The sequence below is a fragment of the Sminthopsis crassicaudata genome, chromosome 1 (genome assembly GCF_048593235.1).
Source record: "Sminthopsis crassicaudata isolate SCR6 chromosome 1, ASM4859323v1, whole genome shotgun sequence".
NCBI classification, from domain to species: Eukaryota; Metazoa; Chordata; class Mammalia; order Dasyuromorphia; family Dasyuridae; genus Sminthopsis; species Sminthopsis crassicaudata.
In genome coordinates, this window is record NC_133617.1 from 62,607,339 (window position 1) to 62,627,373 (window position 20,035).

A 20,035-nucleotide genomic window follows, 5' to 3' on the forward strand; every position below is an offset into this window, starting at 1 on the left:
TGTGGTCCTAACAAGTCAAAAGCAAAGAGCAGAAGATGGACAGATTCAAACTTGCTGGGTTGCTAGTTCCTTTGGACTTTGAAATCTATTTTCACCAAAAGACTGTCCCCCACAGTTTTGGTCTGGTAAAGTGGGATGAGATCTGAGTAAGACGTGGATTCTAGACACAATTCTGCCACTAACTTGATTTATGACTTTGGGAAAGCCAGTTATAATTTTTGGACCTCAGTTTTACCCTTGAGTAAAATGTAAAATGGGAATAATAATTCTTATTCTAACTACCTCCAAGGAAGGTTATGGTAAATGCACCTATAAGGGATGATTATTGTAATTATACACATTATCTCTGGAGCCCAGAACAGTGTGACCTTAATATACCCCCTGCCTTAGCTTTGAGCCCTTAACAGAGGTCAGAGATCAAAAGCCAAGTAGAAACCATTGCTCAGGATTTTTATTTACTGGAGGTTACCACCTAACCTACAGAAAGGAAGTTGATTCACTCAACAAGTCATTACCTTAAACCTCCAAATTCTCAGCCTTGAGTTTCCTATTTAATAGAGGGGGAATCTAGTGTGTGAAAGGAAGGTTAGAATTGGGAAGACTCTTGGAATAGAGAATGTAGATACATAAAGAACTTATCTATCTAAATTTTTAACTTTTTTTTTTAGTTAACAAAAATCTAACATTTTTCTCTTTCTCACTTCCCCCATTGAAAAAAAGAAAGAAATCCCAAACTCTTACAAAAAAATATGTAGAGTCAAGCAAATAAAATCCCTGCAAGTAGTTAGCTATTTAAAAGAGATCTACAGAAGTTAAGAATTAAGGCAGAGTTTTGAAGGCCAAAGTATGCCTTGGGATCGTAAGGAGGGTGTTGAGAGTGCTAAAGCTCAGAATGAGATAAGAGTGGGGAGGAAAGTTAAAGACAACAATGAAAGAGCTGGTAGTTTGGGGGTGGGCTTGGCTATGTTGAGGAAAAGATGAAGATCAAAAAAAGGAAAGGACAACTTCCTGAGATAAGTGGTACCATGATGACTTACAAGAGGGAGAAGAACACAACTGCTTAATTCTTATATTGCTTCCATTTTTATTTGAGCCAAAAATGGCTTTTGGACTGGAGAGAACAAAACAAAAATGGCTAATAGGGAGCTGACACTTATGATAAGTAATGCTGAATCAAGAGAGCACCTAGCCTGCACTGATGATTTCAAGTCGCATGGCACAGATCAAGTCATCTGTTCTTAGAGTATTGTAAGAAGTTAAGGATATAATTGCTAAACCACTCTCAGTGATGTGATGTGTGAAAAGGTACAGTGAAAGGGAGAGGTACCAGTGAAAAAAAACAGAGTGCAGTACTGAAGGCCAATATCTTAATTTTCTTCCCCTCTCCCCACTTAATAGTATTTTATTTTTCCAATTACATGTAAAGATAGTTTTCAACATTCATTTTCATAAGATTGAGTTCCAAATTTTTTTCTTTCCCTCCCTCTTCTCTCCCCTCCCTAAGACAGCAAGCAATCTGATATAGGCTATACATGTACAATCATGTTAAACATATTTCCACATTAGTCATGTTGTGAAAGAAGAATCAGAACAAAAGGGGAAAACCACGAGAAAGAAAAAAAAAAAAGAAAAAACAAAACAAGAAGTAAAAATAGTCCACTTTGATCTGTATTCAAACTCTAGTTTTTTCTCTGGATGTGGACAGTGTTTTCCATCACAGCTCCCTTGAGAATTATCATGGATCATTGTATTGCTGAAAAGAGCTAAGTCCATCATAATTGCTCATCACCCAATGTTGCCATTTTTTTGGTGTACAATGTTCTTCGAGTTCTGCTCACTTCACTCAGCATCAGTTCATTCAAGTCTTTCCAGGTTTTTCTAAAATCAGCTTGCTCATCATTTTTTACAACACAATAGTATTCTTTATGTTCATATGCCACAACTTGTTCAGCCATTCCCCAGTTGATGGGCATCCCCTCCATTTCCAATTATTTGCCATAACAAAAAGAGTTGCTGTAAATATTTTTGTACATGTGGGTCCTTTCCCCTTTTTTATGATCTCTTTGGGTAGTGATATTATTGCTGGATCAAAAGATATGCATGGTTTATGCATGCTCCTTGGGAATAGTTCTAAATTGTTCTCCAGAATGGTTGAATCAGTTCACAATTCCACCAACAATACATTACTATTCCAATTTTCCCACATCTTCTCCAACATTTATCATTTTCCTTTTCTATCATATTAGCCAACCTGAGAGGTGTGAGGTGGTACCTCAGAGTTGTTTTGATTTGCATTTTTCTAATCAGTAGTGATTTAGAACATTTTTTCATATGACATATAGATAGCATTAATTTCTGCAATTGAAAATTACCCCTTCAGATACTTTGACCATTTATCAATTAGGGAATGACTTGCATCTTTATAAATTTGGCTCAGTTCTCCATATATTTAAAAAATAAAGATTTTATCAATTTCTTAACTTTTATAAAAGGGAAGAAGATGGAATTTTGCAGCTGATAGGCAAGGGAATTTGACTTATATTCTTATGAAAGTTCTTGATTATATTATTAAAGAATGGGTTAGTAAGGATACATAAAAGGAAACAGTAGTCACATCACTTCCAGAATAGATCATTCCAGACTAATTATATTTTCTGACAGTTACTAAACTAGTTGAGAAAAAGAGTGCTATAGATATTGTTGAGCTACACTTTAGCAAAAAGTTTGATCAAATATCTTATACTATTCTTCTGGTGATAATGAAGGGATATGAGCTGGTTGATAAAGTTGGATGGAATGGGAACTGGTTAAGTGGGCAGAATCAGGAACTGGTTCTTAATGTTTACATGTCAACTGAGAGGAAAGTCTCTAATAAAGGAGCCCTGAGGATCTATATTAGACTTTATGCATCTTTGACAGCAATTTGAATGAAGGAAGAGATGGTATCCTTTGCAAATTTTCAGACTAGGAAGGACAAGCTAAAAACTGGGTCAGTGAGTCAGGATCCAAAAGGCTTAATCTAATAAAATGAAATTTAACAGAGATAAATGTAAAATCTTACACTGGAGTACAAGAAATCAGTTGAACAAGTACAAGATGGAGGAAAGAAGACATGGCTAGATTTGAAAAAGAGATTTTTATCCCACAACAAACACAAACCAACAGTGTGATGTGCCCATCATATAGCCTTGGCTTGCAGGGAAAAAAAAAAAAAAAAAAAAAAGATGAATTTCCAGAAATAAGGAAGTGATTATTCCTCTGTCTTTTGCTCTAGTCAGACCACATCTAGATATTGTGTTTACCATATTTTAATAAGCCTGGCAACCAGCATGGTGAAGGGCCTCAAGTTGATGTCAGATGAGAAATTCCATGTTTAGCATAATGAAGATAATGCTGTCAGGAGTGAGGGGAAGAAGGGAAAAGACTCAAGTATTTGAAGGACTGTCATCTGGAAGAAGGATTAAATCATTCTGTTTGGCCACAGAGAGCAGAACTGGTAATAATAAATTTTAAAAAGAGAAAAATTGAGATTTGATGTAAAGAAATCTTCCCTAAGAATTAAAAGTTATCAAAAAATGGAACAAGCTACTTTCAGTTGTTGGTGGGTCTCCTTTCATAGGAAGTGTCCAAACAAAGGCTGGATGGCCTTGTCATTGTGTTGAGATATCAATTCTTCTTCAGTTATGAGGTCCCTTCCAATTTTGATATTCTATGGTGTAAGAATTTGAAAGTACCATAGAGCAGAGAAGAAAAAATGTCAGAACTGGAAGGAACTTTAGAAAATAGAGCCCAAAATGGCAGAGCAGAAGAGAGAATATCTGAGTTGAAAAGGAACTTAAAACAGAATGCCAGAGGGATGAGTGTCCTTAGAATATAAAATGTTAAAGCCAGAAGGACCTTGAGATATATAAACAACTTAGAATATAAGAATTTGAAAAAGCAATAGCACATAGAATATTAGAGTATGAAGAACCTTAGCACATAGAATGTTTCAGTCAGAAAAGACCTTAAAAAAGAATTATTGCTAATCCTTCGTTCTTGAAGAAGATCATCACTAGGATAATATCTTGAGCTGGGACTGCATTGGAGTGGGGTAGAGAGACACAAAGTCATTAGCTTCTCTCTCCTCAGGAATCGTTGAAGTCCAGTGGCAAGGCAAAGGTCAAGGTGACTGGTGATGGCCCAGGATACTTAAAAAAAAAAAAAAAAAAACCAGAATGTCAGCACTAGAATAAATAAAATCAGAAATGAAAGGGACCTTAAAATTTAGAGTATGAGAGCTGGCAGGCACCTTAAGGCACAGGCTAATCAATCAATAAGTATTTATTAAGCACTAATTGTTCCTAGGGATACAAAGACAAAATTTAAAATATTCCTGCCCTCAAGGAGGTTGAGATTGCGGGGGAGAAACACATATGTAGGTAAACACAAAACTAAGACAAGATGATTGGAGTCACCAGCAACTAGGGGAAGACAGAAAGATTTCATGTAGAAAGTGGCATGAGCCAAACCTCAAAAGAACACAAGTGTTTATATGAGGAACAGCAGAAAGACCAATTTGTCCAGACCAAAGAGTACATGGAGGGGGGATTTGTGCAATAAAGTTAGAAAGTGAGTTTGGGGCCAGATTTTGAAAGACATTTGAAAATGCCAAACAGAGAAGTTTACGTTGGACGTTGAAAGTAACAGGGAGCCATTGGTATTTATTGAGTAAGGGAGTGACATGGTCAGACTTGCCTTTAAAAAAAAATTATGTAACTATATGGAGCTAGATTAGAGAGGGGAAGATCTGAGGTGGGGAGAGCAGTTAGGAAGCTGTTAAGATAGTCTAGGCAAGAGATGATGAGAGCTTGATTTCTGGTGGTTGCCCTGGGAGAGGAAAAAAAGAGTATAGATGGGAGAGATGCGGGAAAAGGTAGAAATGACAAGATTAGACTACTGAATTTCTAGACCATCAGTGCTGGAAGAGGTTTAGAACAAAGAATATCCAAATTTAAATGAATTTATATATGTATGTATTATACCTATGTACAGGTTACATGCATATGTTGTATGTCCTTTAAATGTGCATGGGTAATTTTATATGTGTATATTATATACATGCATTCATTCTACTCACCTATTGTTATTTTTCCAGACGGGATAATTGAGGTACTTAGAGATGAAGTGAATTGCTTAAGGTCACATACTATAATTAGACTCCCATCCCCTCATTCCCCATAACAATAATTCCTTCATGTATTTATACTCCCCTATACCGTACTGAAAGATACTTCATCTCTTGAAGCTCCAAAAAGAAAATGAATAGGAAAGCTTGTCGGTAGCACAGAATGCTGGGCCTGAAGTCAGGAAGATCTGAATTCAAATGTGGTCTTGAGACACTAACTGTGTCCCCCTGGTACTCATTTTGCTTCAACTGCCTCTGTTTCCCAATTTGTAAAATGGGGATATAATAGCACCTCTAGGATTAAATGAGATACTATTGTAAAGCACTTTGCAAATTACAAAGCCTTGTGTAAATGCTAGTTATTATTATAAATGGAAAGGGCTATTAGATGTGAGGATTTAAAAGTCAATTGTAAAGTCTCAAGATGTATATATAGATCTAGATGCCTACCAAGTTAGATTAGAGGCAGAGAATTCTTTGGGGTGCTGGACAGTGGGGCAGATCACCAGGGAAAATAGGGGGACTTGGGAGGAGCTTGTTGCCTCCTGAGACATCAGGAGAGACATCCTCTGAAATTTGTCCTCCCAGGTCCTTCTGGGTCAGGGGTTGGATGGATACCTGGCTGTCTCCAAGAGGATATCAGGTCCTGGTTGTTCAAAGAAAGTCTCAAAAAAGGTTCTGGCTGCTGAGATCCCAGAGCAAAGCTGAGTCCATACCTAGCAGGGAAGCAACAGAAATGTGACCCATTGGGCATAGAGAATAGCAGGAGAGTTGGAAGGAGCCACTGGCTATAGGTGTGCCTGGCCCTCCTTGGCTGGCACATAGTGGGAATAATTCTCCCAAACCACAAGCCTACCCATGCTACTCCCCTGATTAAAAAGTTTTAATGGCTCCCTATTACTCTCCAAGACTGGCATTTAAAACCCTTCCTAATGTGACCCCAGCCTGCCTCTCCAGATTTATTTCACATTATTCCCCTCCCTATCCCCTATGTTCCATCCAAATTGGCCTCCTTCTGTTCCCATAGGTGACATCCCCTCTCCCACACTTGCACAGGCTGTCCCTCTCCCCTCCCCCCCAGGAATATTCTCCCTCCTACCTCCCCTTGCAAAATACCTGGCAGCTTTCAAAGCTCAGACTATGAGCCACCTCCTACAGGAAGCATTTCTTGATCCCTTTGAACTGTGACCAACAGTTCTTACTCTCCTCAAACAACAAACATTTATACCTGGCTCACGTGTCCTTCTCCCCCACCCCCACCTTGTAGAATGAATGCTCCATGGGGAATGAGGCTGCATTTAGTTTTATTTTTGGAGCCCCGGCACCTAATTCAGGGCTTTACAGAATGAGTCCTTTATTAAATACTTATTGAATTGGTTTGAATTACATTTTGTCAGATCTTCCCTCACTCCCTCCCTACAAGGTTTCACAGATGTGTATAGTAGCCTGAATTCAACTTTCCCTGAGTTCTGGAGGGTTTGGGGAGGGGGAAGGTCCTGGTATTAACCAGCTGTGCTGAGCTCAAATATTAAGGACTCCAGGAAACCCTCCCTTAATGTTCCCCTCCTCTCACCCTGCTACTACATGCAGTGGAAATGATGTCTCCTTCCTCTTAACAGGGAAAGCATTCTGTTAGATCACACCTTAGGTAATGACCACATTTTGCCCTGTATTATACATACCTCTGTGTCTTATCTCCCATGCTGCCATGGAGGCTTCTAAACGTCAGGGGCCCAGGCTGGCTTAGTGCACTCACTGCATTACCTGTGAGCAAGTCAACTAACCTCTCTTGAACCTTTTCTACAAGAATAAATTTAAAGTCCCAACTTCAGGTTAAAAAAATCCAACTGCTCAAGTTTAGATAGGGTGGGAAGTCTGGATGTATTACATTTTTGAAAATAAGGATTCAGAGATTTTAGAGTCTGTAAGTCAGCAGTGATCTGCCAATTGAAAAATTATCCATGCATGTGTTCCCCCCACCCCCCAGGCAATCGGGGTAAGTGACTTGCCCAGGGTCACACAGCTAGGAAGTATTAAGTGTCTGAGGCCAGATTTGAACTCAGGTTCTCCTGACTTTAGGACTCTATCCATTTTGCCATCCAGCTGCCCCCATGCATATGTTTTGAAAATAAAAAGCTTTAATAAAAAAAAAAAAAGTGACCTGCCAGGCACACAATCTCATGTGATGGAAGACTCTTTGAAGAGAATCATAGCATTCAAAATGAAGGAAGGAAATGCTAGCCTTTGGTCACATCCCACCTGGAGCATCATCTTCAGTTTTTGGCGCCTTATTTAAGGATATTTACAAAGTGGAGCCCGTCTTGAGCTGACCAGGATGCAGAGAGGACTGGAGATCAGGCCATATATGGAAGGACTGACCGAGCAAAGGATGCTTAGCCTGGAATAGAGAAAAATATAGGCGTATTGGAAGTACTGCCAAGTGCTTTCTGGTGGCTATGCTAAGTACTGAGGTGACAGAGAAAAGTCAAAACCTGGTCCCCTTCCTCAATAAGGTTACATTCTAATGGGGGAGACTACATGCAAACAGCTTTGTACACTTAAGAGTAAAAGGGAAGGCATCTGACAAAAAGGCATCTAGCAAGAAACGGAAAATAAGACTTATTCTCTGTTGACCTCAGAGGGCATAGTGAATGGGGAGATGTTCCAAAGAACTCAATTCAGTTCAATAGAAGGAAAATCTTCCTAATCATGAGAGTGGGGATCAGCTGCCCCACTTAGGGATTCTGGGACTCTTAACATTCCATAGCCCAATTTTTGGCTCCTATTAGATAGAACCTTCTGGGTTCTGGGTTCTGAAGGGCCATCCAGTCTGATGTTCCAGGTCTCTGTGGTGACATTCTCAGGGCCAAAGCTTCTGATCTCAGGGACTGTGGAGGGACATGAGGCATGGGGAGATCATGCATGCACAAACCACACATACACAAAGAGCCACACATGGGTACCTGAATGTACATTCACACATATCCAGCAGCTTCACACACACACACACACACACACACACACACACACACACACACACACACACACACACACACACTCCCCTACACTCCACAGGCCATGGTGAGAGATTAATAACCATGAGCAGTCTCTGCATTCCCGGCGACAGGCTGAGCCCGGCTTTCTGCAGAGTCAGCAGCTCCCTCCCTCTACTCCCCCCCTCCAGCCATCGATCGGCTCCAAGCCCCACGCCCTGCCCCTGCGCACCGACTGCTGCGGCAGTGAGGAGGGGGAGGGGGAGCTCTGGGCTAAGGGGGATGGGGAGTCCCCTCCCCCTTCCTCTGCAGTGATTCCTCCTGGCCCAGGGCCAGCATCTCTCCCTCAGACCCACAGAGACAAGGGGGAGGGGATTCCAGCAAGGGGGACGAGGTGTGAGCTAGGCTACCCACGGATCCAGCCAGCCCCGAGCCCCGGGAGGAGGGCGGAGAGCACACAGTACCCAGCGTGGGGCTGCGAGCTCGGAATCCCACCACCTGGAAGGTGCCTTTCAAACCTTCCATTCAGCTCTTTTATTCCGCAGCTGGGGGAAACTGAGAGCCAGGGTGGGAAAAAACAAACAAACAAAAAAAAACATCTTATCAAGTTCAAAATCAGCCCGGTCTAGGACCGGGACCGACCTCCTTCCTCACTCTCCCCGTCCAATCAGTTGCCAAGTCCTGTCATTCCTAAGTCTGCAAGAGTTCTCGTCTCTGGCCCAGCCTCCGCTCCCCCTGCACCTCCCCCATCCCCACACTTCAGCTTTCATCTCTTTTTGCCTCAAATAGTATGCTAGCCTGCTTCCTTGCCTCCCTGCCTCCCTTCTCCGTTCCATCCTGTACAAACCCATGCAGAGGTCAATCGGTGCTGCGAAGGGAAGCTGGCTTTTAGAATCACGAGAACTGGTCTTGAATTACGTCTGGGAAAACAATTCGAGTTGTCTGGCGGGAACTTGGACATCGGATTCCTCATCTGAAATAATGGGGGAGGGGGGGTACGGGGGGGGGGGGGGAAGGGTAGGCCCCCTGGGCATTCCATTGACTATCATAGTCTCATAGGGCTACTATGAGGAAAGGGTTTTTAAACCTCTAAAATGTTAGTTTTTGCTATGTCATTACCCTTCTCAAAAACCACATGGACCCTAGGACAGAGAGAGACAGACAGAGACAGAGACAGACAGAGACAGAGAGACAGAGACAGAGACAGAGAGACAGAGATAGAGACAGAGTCACGTGTGTGTGTATGATGGATTATTTGTGCCCTACCTGTGGTAGAGTCTTCCAGCTCATATTGGTCTGATCAGCCATAATTTACACACTACTTTCACCCCAGCAGAATGGTATCATTTTGATCCTCTTCAATAACAAAGGACAATATGCACATATATACATATATAGTATAGATATAGTATGTAGATATAAATATAGATATTTCTTATCTTAGCATCAGAATGCTCTCTATAGATTCAATGCTCTCTGTAGTCTTTCCAGCTTAATCTCACACCAGTCACAAATTTCATATTCCAGCTATATGCTAGACTCTACTCCATCTCTGTTCTCTCATCTTCTCTCCACTCTCCCTGCTTTTGTTCATGGTATTCCTTCATTCCTGGAACAATATTTCTCTTCCCTGCTTATTCCCAACCCTCAACTCTGTGTGCTAATACCTTTTCCTTCAAGGCTCAACTCCAATGCAATTCAACAAGCATTTAAGTGCTCAAAAAGGGTAAGGCCCTGTGCTAGAGGTGAAGTTACAGAAATTAATACAACAGGAATGCTGACCTTGAGGAGTCAAGGGGAAGGAGGATGACATAATTGAGTGAGATAAGTACAGTAAAAGATCCAAATTTGAGGAATGGGAAAGCACTATGTCTAGGGGAGGAGAGGGCAGGTTCTAAGGAAGGTTTTATGGTAGAGATGACATCTGAATTGGACAGTGAAGGAATATATAGAGATGGAGGTGAGAAGGAGAAGAAGAATTGAGTCCATTACAGACATGGGAGTCAGTATGCACAAAAGAAAGAAGATATAAGAAATTGAGACAAGAATAGGGGTAAATAAGAGTTCAATTTTACTGGAATGTAGAAAACCTGAGCAGAGAGGAAGATGAGATAAGACTGGAGAGGTAAGGGTGAGCCAGATTTTTTTAAAAAATTAAAAATCTTGAATTCCAAAATGAGGGGTTCACATTATGTTCAGTAGGCACTGGGGAGCCACTGACAGTGTTTGAGCCAAGGAGTGACGTGGTCTTAGCTTTGTCCTAAAACTGTCTACTGTTCAAACAGTGGAGAAGATATCTTGGAAAAAGAACAGATTGGGGGCAGGAAAACATGTTTGGAGGCTTTTCATAATAATCTAGGCAAGGAGAGCCTAAACTATCGTGGCTACAGGGAGAATAGAGAGGAGGGGCTGGCTGTAAGAGATATTGCAGAGGTAAAAATGACAGGACTTGGCAACTAATTGGATTTGTGCGGTGAGGGGGAGGAAAAAGTCAAAGATAACTCCAAGGTTAGGAGCCTGGGAGGCTGGGAGGATGGCAGTGCCATTAACAGAAATAGAGAAGTTGGGGGGAGGGGCTGATTGAGTGAGGAGAGATAATGGGTTCCGTTTTAGACAAGTTGAGTTGAAGGTGCCAGCAGGCTGGACTGGAGAAAATCGGAGATGCACAGCAGACAACTGGGGGAAATGGGACTGGAGCATATAGGAGAGCTTTGTGGAAGGGGATGCAGAATGGGAAGGCAATCCGCAGAGGTGATCCTCAAAGCCCTGAGAATGGGTGATCCACAGAGGGGAAAGTGTGGAGCCCTTGGAAAAGGGGGGCAAAGACAGAACCTTAGGGGAGCTCCCACATTAGGGGAGGAAGCTTAGGAAACAGCAAAAAAAGCACAGAGAATTAAGTCTTTCCTACCTCTCCCTCCCCCCCACCCCCAAGCAAAAGTGATCTCTCCTCAAAATCCTCAGAGCCATGGGCCTGGATCTCTCCTCCTTTGTACTTATCTCAGTCTCCTTTCTCCCCATGCCCATTAGTTTAAAACTTCTTAGAGTGCAGGGTTTATGTCCTATCCATCCTTTTATCTCCAATCCCCAGCACGGTGTAAGGGGCTTAATATCTGTTGACGTGAATTGCTCCTGTGTGATGAACCCGATACTAGGATCCAATAGAGAGAGATATATGCTAGTTGCATGTTTCCTGGACTAAAACATCCTTGTGCCTTCTCATTAGCTACGGCAGAAATGTATTTAATCATGGAAGTTCAAGGCTAGTAGGGACCTAGAAAATAGATCTTCGGAGCTGCCTTAGACACTATCTGAGACTAATTTCCTTATGTGTGAGGTAACATGACACAGTGGATAGATCTGAAATCAAGAAGTCCAAAATCTCCACTCTGATACTTTTTAGCCCTGTAAATTTGAGCAAGTTACTTCACTTTTCTCAGCCTCAGTTTCCTCATTTGTAAAAGTGAGGAAGTTGGGCTAGATAGCTTCTAATCTTCCTTTGAGTTCAAAATACATCATTTTTTACAGGTGAGGAAACTGATGCCTAGAGAAAATAAATGATTTGCTGCCTTTAGGAGGCCTCCCCAGATTTCCTGGTCCCTGTTAGAAATTACCTTCTCCCACTACCCATCCTCACATAGTAATTTTTTACACTTCTCTATCCACAATCCCAGACCAGAACACAAGAGGTACTTAATAAGCACTTGTTAAATTAAATTTTGTAAAGTTTAGAGCAACTAAAGGAGGACAAGAACCCCATATCTCCAGATCTTCAGTTCCTAGCCTCTTTCAATGGTCCTTTACTATTATCCTGCACCTCTTCCATTCCTCCCCGTTCTGATCAAGCATGAGGGAGCATCAGGAACAAAACAGCAGAAACCTCAGATCAGGCAAAAAAAAGAAAAAAGCTCCCAGAATTCTCCAGACAAAGCAAGGCCAGTTACAGTTCTGCAGACTTCCCTCTGATTCCTCTCATGGCTGTTCTACCCTTTCCAAGGAAGCATTATCAGGGTCCTGGGCTACATACCTTGGTACCCCTGGGATAGACCTGACTGTCAGTCAATCAACAAACATTTATTAAACACACTACTATGTGGCAGAGTGGGCAATGGATAGAGTGCTGGGGCTGGAATCAAGAAGACTCATCTACCTGAGTTCAAATCCTACCTCAGATACCTACAAGTTATGTGAGCCTATGCAAGTCACCTACCCCAATTTGACGCAGTTTCCTCACTTGCAGCAAACCACACCAGTGTCTCTGCCAAGAAAACCCCAAATAGGGTCATAAATGAAAAATTGAACAGTAACTGGAAAGTAATGTGAGGGAAAACACTATTGGGAGGGGAAGGGCGGGAGGGAGGATTAGAAAAGGCTTCCTACAGAAAGTGAACTTCAGGCTGAATTTGGAGAAAGCACAAGTGACTCGAAGCAGTCCAGTCATAGGGAGCATCCAGTGCAAAGACATTGAGTCTGGAAGTTCTTCTTCAAATAGCACCTTCTACTCCAGCTTTTGTCCCTCATTACTGCAAGTCACTTTATATTGGTTCCCTTTAAGGCACTTTTCTCCTCATTGGATCCATATTTCCTTACTCACTGAGCTCCCATGTTTCTCATTGAACCACTTTATCTGCAAAACATATGGGGAGGAGAACATATCTTTGTGTGAAATCTGGCAATAGGCTGACCTCATGATGAATACACCTTTGTCTTCTGATGTTTACTCCCACAATCCCTCTGTCTCCCCAATATTACTATTGTATTTGTGAGCAAGAAATATTCATTTGACAGCTGCTCTTCTCCACAATGCATAATCTGGTACCTGCCCAAAGAGGATCTCCTTGGACTAATTTTGAGCAGAAAGGCTCTAAAACTAAATGATAGTAGAACCAACTCAAAATTTCCTCCTCTTACCATCCCCACCTTTAAGTGAAGGTTGCAAGAAATGGTGGAGGGGTGGGTGGAGCCCATGGCATACCAATGCCACCCTGAGTTGCAAAATCCCAAGTAGGAGGGCATGCCCAGGCGGCATCTATTCAATCTGTCCCTGGGGTATAAAGAGAACAATTTTGGAAAACCCAGAACCCAACCTGGCAGAGGGTGGAACCTCCCTGGATTCCAGGTTTTTAGCAGAGCTCCCACTAAACCATGGCAAACCCAAGTCATTTGAGCTATTGTCAGGCAAGAAGCAAACATCAAATGCCATGCTCTGCCTAGAAGGAGGGATCTACTCTTGTGGTCTCAATCTCAGTTAGCATGGTTGAAGTTTGGTTTAATATCCAAGTATCATAGATTAGGGCTGGGAGAGATGATCGAGGTCACTGACTCATAAGTGAAGAAAGTGCAATCTAAAATAGCTAAATTACTTGCCCAAGGTCACATAAGACAGTAAGTGACCAGGAAGGATTTGAATTCAGGATCTCTAGCTCCAAATCCAATGATGTATAGATGGGAGACATGCTGGATCCTTAAATGGACTCATTGTGATGGAGACAATGTCTTACTCATGACAATAAATTAGAGGCACTTGCAAGAACCTTTCCCTAAGAATTTTAGTGTTTATAGAACACTTTTTCAGAGTAAACTTGGGAAGTAGACAGAAAATATTTCTTCTCCATAATTTACAGATGAGGAACCTGGAACAGGTACAGAGATGCAAAGGTTCAGAATCGGGATTCAAAGCCAGTTTTTCTGACCTTGAGTCCAACACTGTTTCCTCTAAACCACTCTGGACAACTCATAAAGTATCAGAGCTGAGACTTGAACTCAGACCCAGTCCCAGGTCATTCCATCCTACTGGTCATAGATTTCCTTGGGCAGGGTAGTGCTCAGGCACTCAGGTAAACCCCCACAGAGCAGACTGGTGCCTATCTAGCTGGGAACAGCGTGATTTGTCAATAATATCAAATGATTTCTACTTAATCAATGCATTTGCAATTTAAGAGTTGAGATGAGATTTGGAGTTGGGAAGGGGAGGAGACTGGACAAAGCATTTATTAAGTGCCTACTATATGTTGTACCTTATAAATATTATCTCATTTGATCCTTATCATAACCCTTGGAGGTAGGTGATATTAATATACAAATTTTACAGTTGAGGAAACTGAGGCAGACAGCAGTCACTCAGCTAGTAAGTATCCGAGGAGCAGGTCTTTCTGACTCCAGACCTATAGTTCTATCCACTGTACCAGCTAGCTGCCTTGAAAGTTCCACCACCTACTACCCACCCTGCCCTGGCTCTCCAGATTATTTAATCCAAACTTTTTATTTTAGAGTTAGATTTGAGTTGTCTTAAAGTCATCATCCAGGAAATGAAGGAGAAAAGAGAAAGTATTCAAGAGACAGCCAGTACAGAAGTATTTATTAAGTGCCTAAATGAATGAAGAAGGCATTTATTAGATAGACTCTCACTATTGTGCTTCACATTGTGGATGGTAATAGAATAGTAAAGAGTCCCTGGTATCAGGGAGCTCACATTCACACCAGTAGGAGACAGAACATAAAATAGTCTCGTTTCAGGGCAGATGGAAAGTTTGAACGAAATGAATGGCAAGGACCAAGACTCTTGCAGGGATTAGAGAAAGCATGGTGGTCTTCCTTCACATGGGAAGGAATAGAGTTGGCAATTCCCATTTTATTCAAGCCAAATTAAGTTGGGTTCTGGAAGGCCCTGGCTGCAGTAGCAGGAAGAGAAGAAGAAAGGAAAGAGAATAGGGTTGTACATGGTGATATGTGGGAGCCAGGGGTTCTTCCTGCCATTCCCTAATGAAGACTGAATTATAGCAGTCAGAGCTGAATTAAGCTGACAGAGATTGATGAGGTATTAGCTGCCTTCTCTGATTATTAGTGAATGTGAACAATTCCTTTGGGTTTTGGTAGCCTGTATTTCTTTTTTATATTATTTTGCATGGGTTTAAAGCACAAAGTACAGGAAATAAATGAGAGAGAAAAATGGCCAAAGGTATGGAATGTATAGTTCAAAGTCGAGGGGGAAAAGGTAACAAAGAATGAATGATATAGAGATGACGTATCATAATTAGACAGGACACTGTATTAAACCAAATCCAACTTTTATCGCCAGGCAGTGTGCTAAGTGCTGGGGATACAAAGAAAAGTAGAAAACAGTCCCTGCCCTCAAGGTGCTCACAGTCTAGTGGGAGAAATAACTGGGACATACAAGAAAATTTATTGATTGAAAATCTATTGGGAATAGATGGAAACTAATCTTAGAGCAGAGGGTTCTAGCAGGTAGAGGGTAATCAGGAAAGACTCTCATTAGAAAGAGGGAGTTGAACTAAGTCTCAAAGTCAACTGGATTTCAAGAGATGCAGAGGAAAGGGTTCAGAAGCTTAGGTGATGTATAAAAGAATACCACTATTGGAAAAACTGGAAAGAATACCACTATTGGAAAAACTGGAATAATCTTTGTGTGTTGAGACAGTTCGAAAAGATTGCTTAGAGCATGATTTCTCAACTTTTGGGGGGTCCTGACCCCTTTAGCATTCAGTCTGATGAAGCCTATGGACTCTTTCTTGTAATTATGTTGCGAAATGCATAAAGCAAAATGCACAGGGATACAAAAGAAACCATTTATTGAAATACAGTTACCAAATTTTTTTAAAAGAATAAGTTTACAGACCCCACGTTTAAAAACCCTGCCTTCAAGGATGAAGGGAATTCTTGGGATTACTAAGGCATATGTGTGTGAGAGAGGAGTGATTGTTTTTCAGGTGAGAAGACAGTATGAATAAGAATGAACTTGGTCTGTATGGGAATAGGGAGGCCCATTTGGATTGGAGGAGAAGTTTAGAGATGAGTCTAGTAAGGGAGACTGGAGGATCTTCAATCTTGGGCTGAGGAGACAGCATTTTTATCAGTGGGAGAAGTGGGGGCTGAGATGTGTCCAGAACTGGATTTTGGAGAACTGAATTTGGTGTCTTGGACAGGAGGGAATGGGGCAGGGGGGAGAGAGAGAGAGATTTTAACTAGGGACAAAGTGCTGATGGGAGGCTATTGCCATCTCCCTGGCAGGAGGTCAGATGTGTCCTCCCTTTGCCAGGGCCTCCTGGCCTTCTCCAGCCCGTTCTCCAGAAAGGAAAACATTTGGTGTGGTGGCGGGCACCGCCCGGCGGGCTGGGAGTTGAGCCAGGGCAGCCGCAATCAGGGCACAGCCGGGCTTCGTGGGAGAGAGAGCCGGAACGGGCATCCAGCCAGCCTGAGCCTGGCATCGGCTGAATGGGTGAGTGGTGCTGCCAAACCCGTTCTCGCCAACGGGCGGGCCTGGCACAGCTGCCTGCCTTGTTAACCCCTCAGGGGCACCAGGGCTCCAGCAGAGTCAGGAAAAGAGGTGAGGGGGAAGAAGGATTTCTAAGGGGAAAAGCTGATAAAGCAGTGCTGTTGGTGGAAGTTAGGAGTCATTCCTAGCCCAGAACAAGCTTCTCTTCCTCCTCCCCATCCCCATCCCTCACCTCCACCCCTGGCTCAAGGACTTAACCCTTCACCACCAACTGGGGGAACAAAAAATGCCAATCTAAACAACATAACAAAAAGCTAAGCCCCAGTCTTAACTCTGCCATGCCTGTCTTTGAGCAAGAGCTTTTCCCTCCCAATTTCCTGTAAAATTAGTAGGCTGGTCTTGGCTATATGGAAAGCTAAGGCTCTCCAGTTCTACATGTTCTGTTAAACTATGACACTTTATGATTCCTCAAAACACTTTCATATCCATTATCTCCTTTGATCCTTACAACAACCCTATAAGATTGGTAGACCAGGTGTTTATTACCCCCGTTTTACAAGTAATGAAACTGAAGCTTAGAGAAGAAAAATAATTGGCTTGAAGTTGGGTAGCAAGGTAGTTGACTTGTTCCAACCTGAGTCCTGCCCCTCAGCCCCAGGTTGACCCAGGGGGCAGCAGGTTAAAGAGTGTGGATAACGCACTGAAGCTTGTTCTCAACCACTGGAGACTCAACTAAGAGCCCCAGTTTTGCAGAGAGGGGGTTTAGGGCTGCCTTGGTGTCTTTCTATGGCCCTCTCCCCAGTGCCCTGGCCCTTGGTGAACTCCAGGTACATCATTCCCAGAGGCCCAGTCAATAACAGTTTGAAATTCCCCTGGGAGACCCCTTTCCTCCAAAACACCTTACCTGTCCCAGCTAAGCCAGGTCTAGAAGGGGATAGATACCAATGCCCAACCCCACCTCATTCCCTGGGGGTTCCCATCTTCTCTCTCTGCCCCCATCCACTGGGAAACCCATGGAGCTGGAGGCCCCAGAGGTAAACATTGGGTCGTTAGGTCCTGGGAGTAAAACAGTAAAACAAACGATTTAATTGGTTCCCCAGGGATCCTGGGGGGGGGATGTTAATGAGAATTATGGCTTTTCTCTGATGAAAATTGCAGTCTGTAAATCATAGAACCATAGAATGTCAAAGCCAGAAGGACCCTTAGAACATAAACACATACTATGCCAGAGTTGGAAGAGATGTTAGGATCTAGAGCATACAGTACCAGAGGTAGAACTAGTGGTCTTAGAGCCCAGAGCATTGGCTACCACAACTAAGAGTGCCCTTAGAATTTGGGATGTCAGCTGTGATGAAAACATCATTCCCAGAGGCTATCCAAATATCAGAATTGGAAGGGACTTGGGAACACGGAATGGCAGAGCTGGAATGGATTTTGAGGGGGGAAAAATAAAATGGCAATTCCAGAAGAGACTTTAGAACTTAGACTATCAGACACCATGCTTGAACTGGAAGGGTACTGGAAGATAGAAAATAGGCCATAATCATGCACTGAAGAGACTTTCCAATATAGAGCATCTAATAAGAACTGGAAGGTGGGATTTAGAGTATGGAATGCCCAAGCTGTAAAAAACTTTGGAACTAAGAATGTTAGCACTAGAAGGTAGATGTTTGAAAAACATTTCAGAACTAGACAAAGAATCTCAGAATGAAAAATAATAATGCAATCAACATTTATATTATGCCTATTATGTGCTAGGTACTGTACTACAATTATTATATCATTTGATCCCTATAGCAACCCTGGATGGTAGGTGCTAGGGTTTTTTGTTTGTTTGTTTGTTTGTTTGCATTTTACTGATGAGTAAACTGAGGCAAACAGGTTAAATGACTTCCCCAAAGCCACACAGCTAGTAAGTGTCTGAGGCTGGATTTGAAAGTTTTTCTGACTCTGGACCCAAGTGCTCCAACCTGATTGTTCTAGCTGACAAAATGGTATATCAGAACTGGAATGCACCACAAAAAAGTATTTAGTCTGATACTTTGGTTTTACAAAGAAAGAAAATGAATTTCAGGGAGAATAAACTGGCAGAACCAGGCCTAGAAGCTGATTTTTGGCCATTTTACCTGTTCTGGACTGCCTCTTGAATTTAATTTGACAGTATTAACTGAGTACCTGCAGCACACCCTGCATTGGGAGAACTCCCAGGAAGGGCACAGAGGCAAGACTCACAGTCATGGATCCATTAGGGACAAAGTTGAATGGAGAGAAGGATACTGAGTCCAGACTCTAAGGACCAGAGGAGTTTTGAAGGATGGGTGGAGGCTGAGCAAATGTGGAAAAGAGCATTGAGTATTCTAGGTGGGGCTGGAGATAGGAGTAAATCTGTGTATGTGCACGTACCTGAATGCCATGGAGGGGAGGGAGAGAAGGGAAGGAAGACCAGGAGAATCCTAGCTTGACAGAAGCAGAGACTGTTAGAGATTTTGAAAAGATAAGGCTGGGTAGAGAGGTAAGGCAGATAGCAGAGTTCAATAGGGAGGACTGTCTTCTCCCCCCCCCCCCCTCTCTTTATCTAAGGCCTAGCTCTCCCATTTCATCCAGTGCTATCTTCAGTCTTCCAGACCTATATCTAGCCATTGGGTCCAGATGGTTTTGGAGGGGAAAGTGAGGCTGGTGACCTTGGACAGCCTCCCTCACTTAAATCCAATTCACTTGCACATCATGGTATCACCTCCAAAGTCATGGTCCTCTTTGAAAACAAAGAACAAATAACAACAGCAACAATCTTGAGTCTGTGGATTCGATTTTGGGGAGGAGTTTTTTGGTAATATATTTTAAAGTAAATGTATATATATATATAAATATGAACTATAATTTCCATTTAGCTATTGTTTTATATAAATATAGAGACAATCATTTCAATATAAATGGATTCCTTTATAATCCTATGTATCTAGTATATATTTCAAAATAATACTCTGCAAAGGCATATTATCTTACCAAAAGGATCCGATACAAAAATGGTTAAAGATCTCTAATCTACATATTTACCTAGTTTAAATCAGTCTCCTACGGTTTTCTTATTGGGGAAAGAAGTCACAGACGTCACAGCCTGAGGGAAAGGGAAGGAAGAAGGGAATGGATTTTGAATTATAGAATAAAAGAATATCAGAGTTGAAAAGGTCCTTAGAGTCCATCTAATGAAGGGGTCTAATTTCAAATATGGGCAAGATGCAGCTCATAAAAAAAGAAATTACTTGCCCAAAATAACTCAGCTAGTAAATGATGAAAGAACATGAAAACAATATAATTTAAAAAGTTGTCTATGGTGATGTCAGAAGACCCAGGTTTGCTTCCTGTGTGAGCCAAAGTTCCTTCCTTTATTGGGACTTCAATTTCCTCATATGCAGAATAAATTGTAATAATAATAATATATTATAATATTACAATAATAGTAATATCTGACTTCCTCCCAGAGATTTCATGAGAGGGAACAAAGAATGGATGGAAAAGATCTTTGGAAATTGAAGGGATTACTTATTCAGTTCAACAGTCTTTCATAAAACCTTTTTTTTCTGGATAAGATTCTGTATTCAGCACAAGGAAGATAAAGTTTAAAAAAGACATAACACCTGTCCTCAA

General features: G+C 42.0%; 1 long non-coding RNA gene across 2 annotated transcripts in view; it reads right to left on the minus strand.

Moving 5' to 3' along the window:
• Positions 1-850: 850 nt before the first annotated feature.
• Positions 851-20,035, minus strand: part of LOC141564636 (uncharacterized) — a 37,703-nt gene continuing 18,518 nt past the window's right edge. The window contains exons 1-4 of one of the 2 annotated variants that reach the window (XR_012488670.1): positions 9,008-9,074; positions 7,427-7,565; positions 5,786-5,883; positions 851-4,190 (exon numbers count right to left, since the gene is read on the minus strand). This is a non-coding gene — a long non-coding RNA (uncharacterized LOC141564636). Of the gene's footprint in view, positions 4,191-5,785; positions 5,884-7,426; positions 7,566-9,007; positions 9,075-20,035 lie in introns of those variants that run through there. The other variant, XR_012488671.1, reaches the window with a different exon arrangement.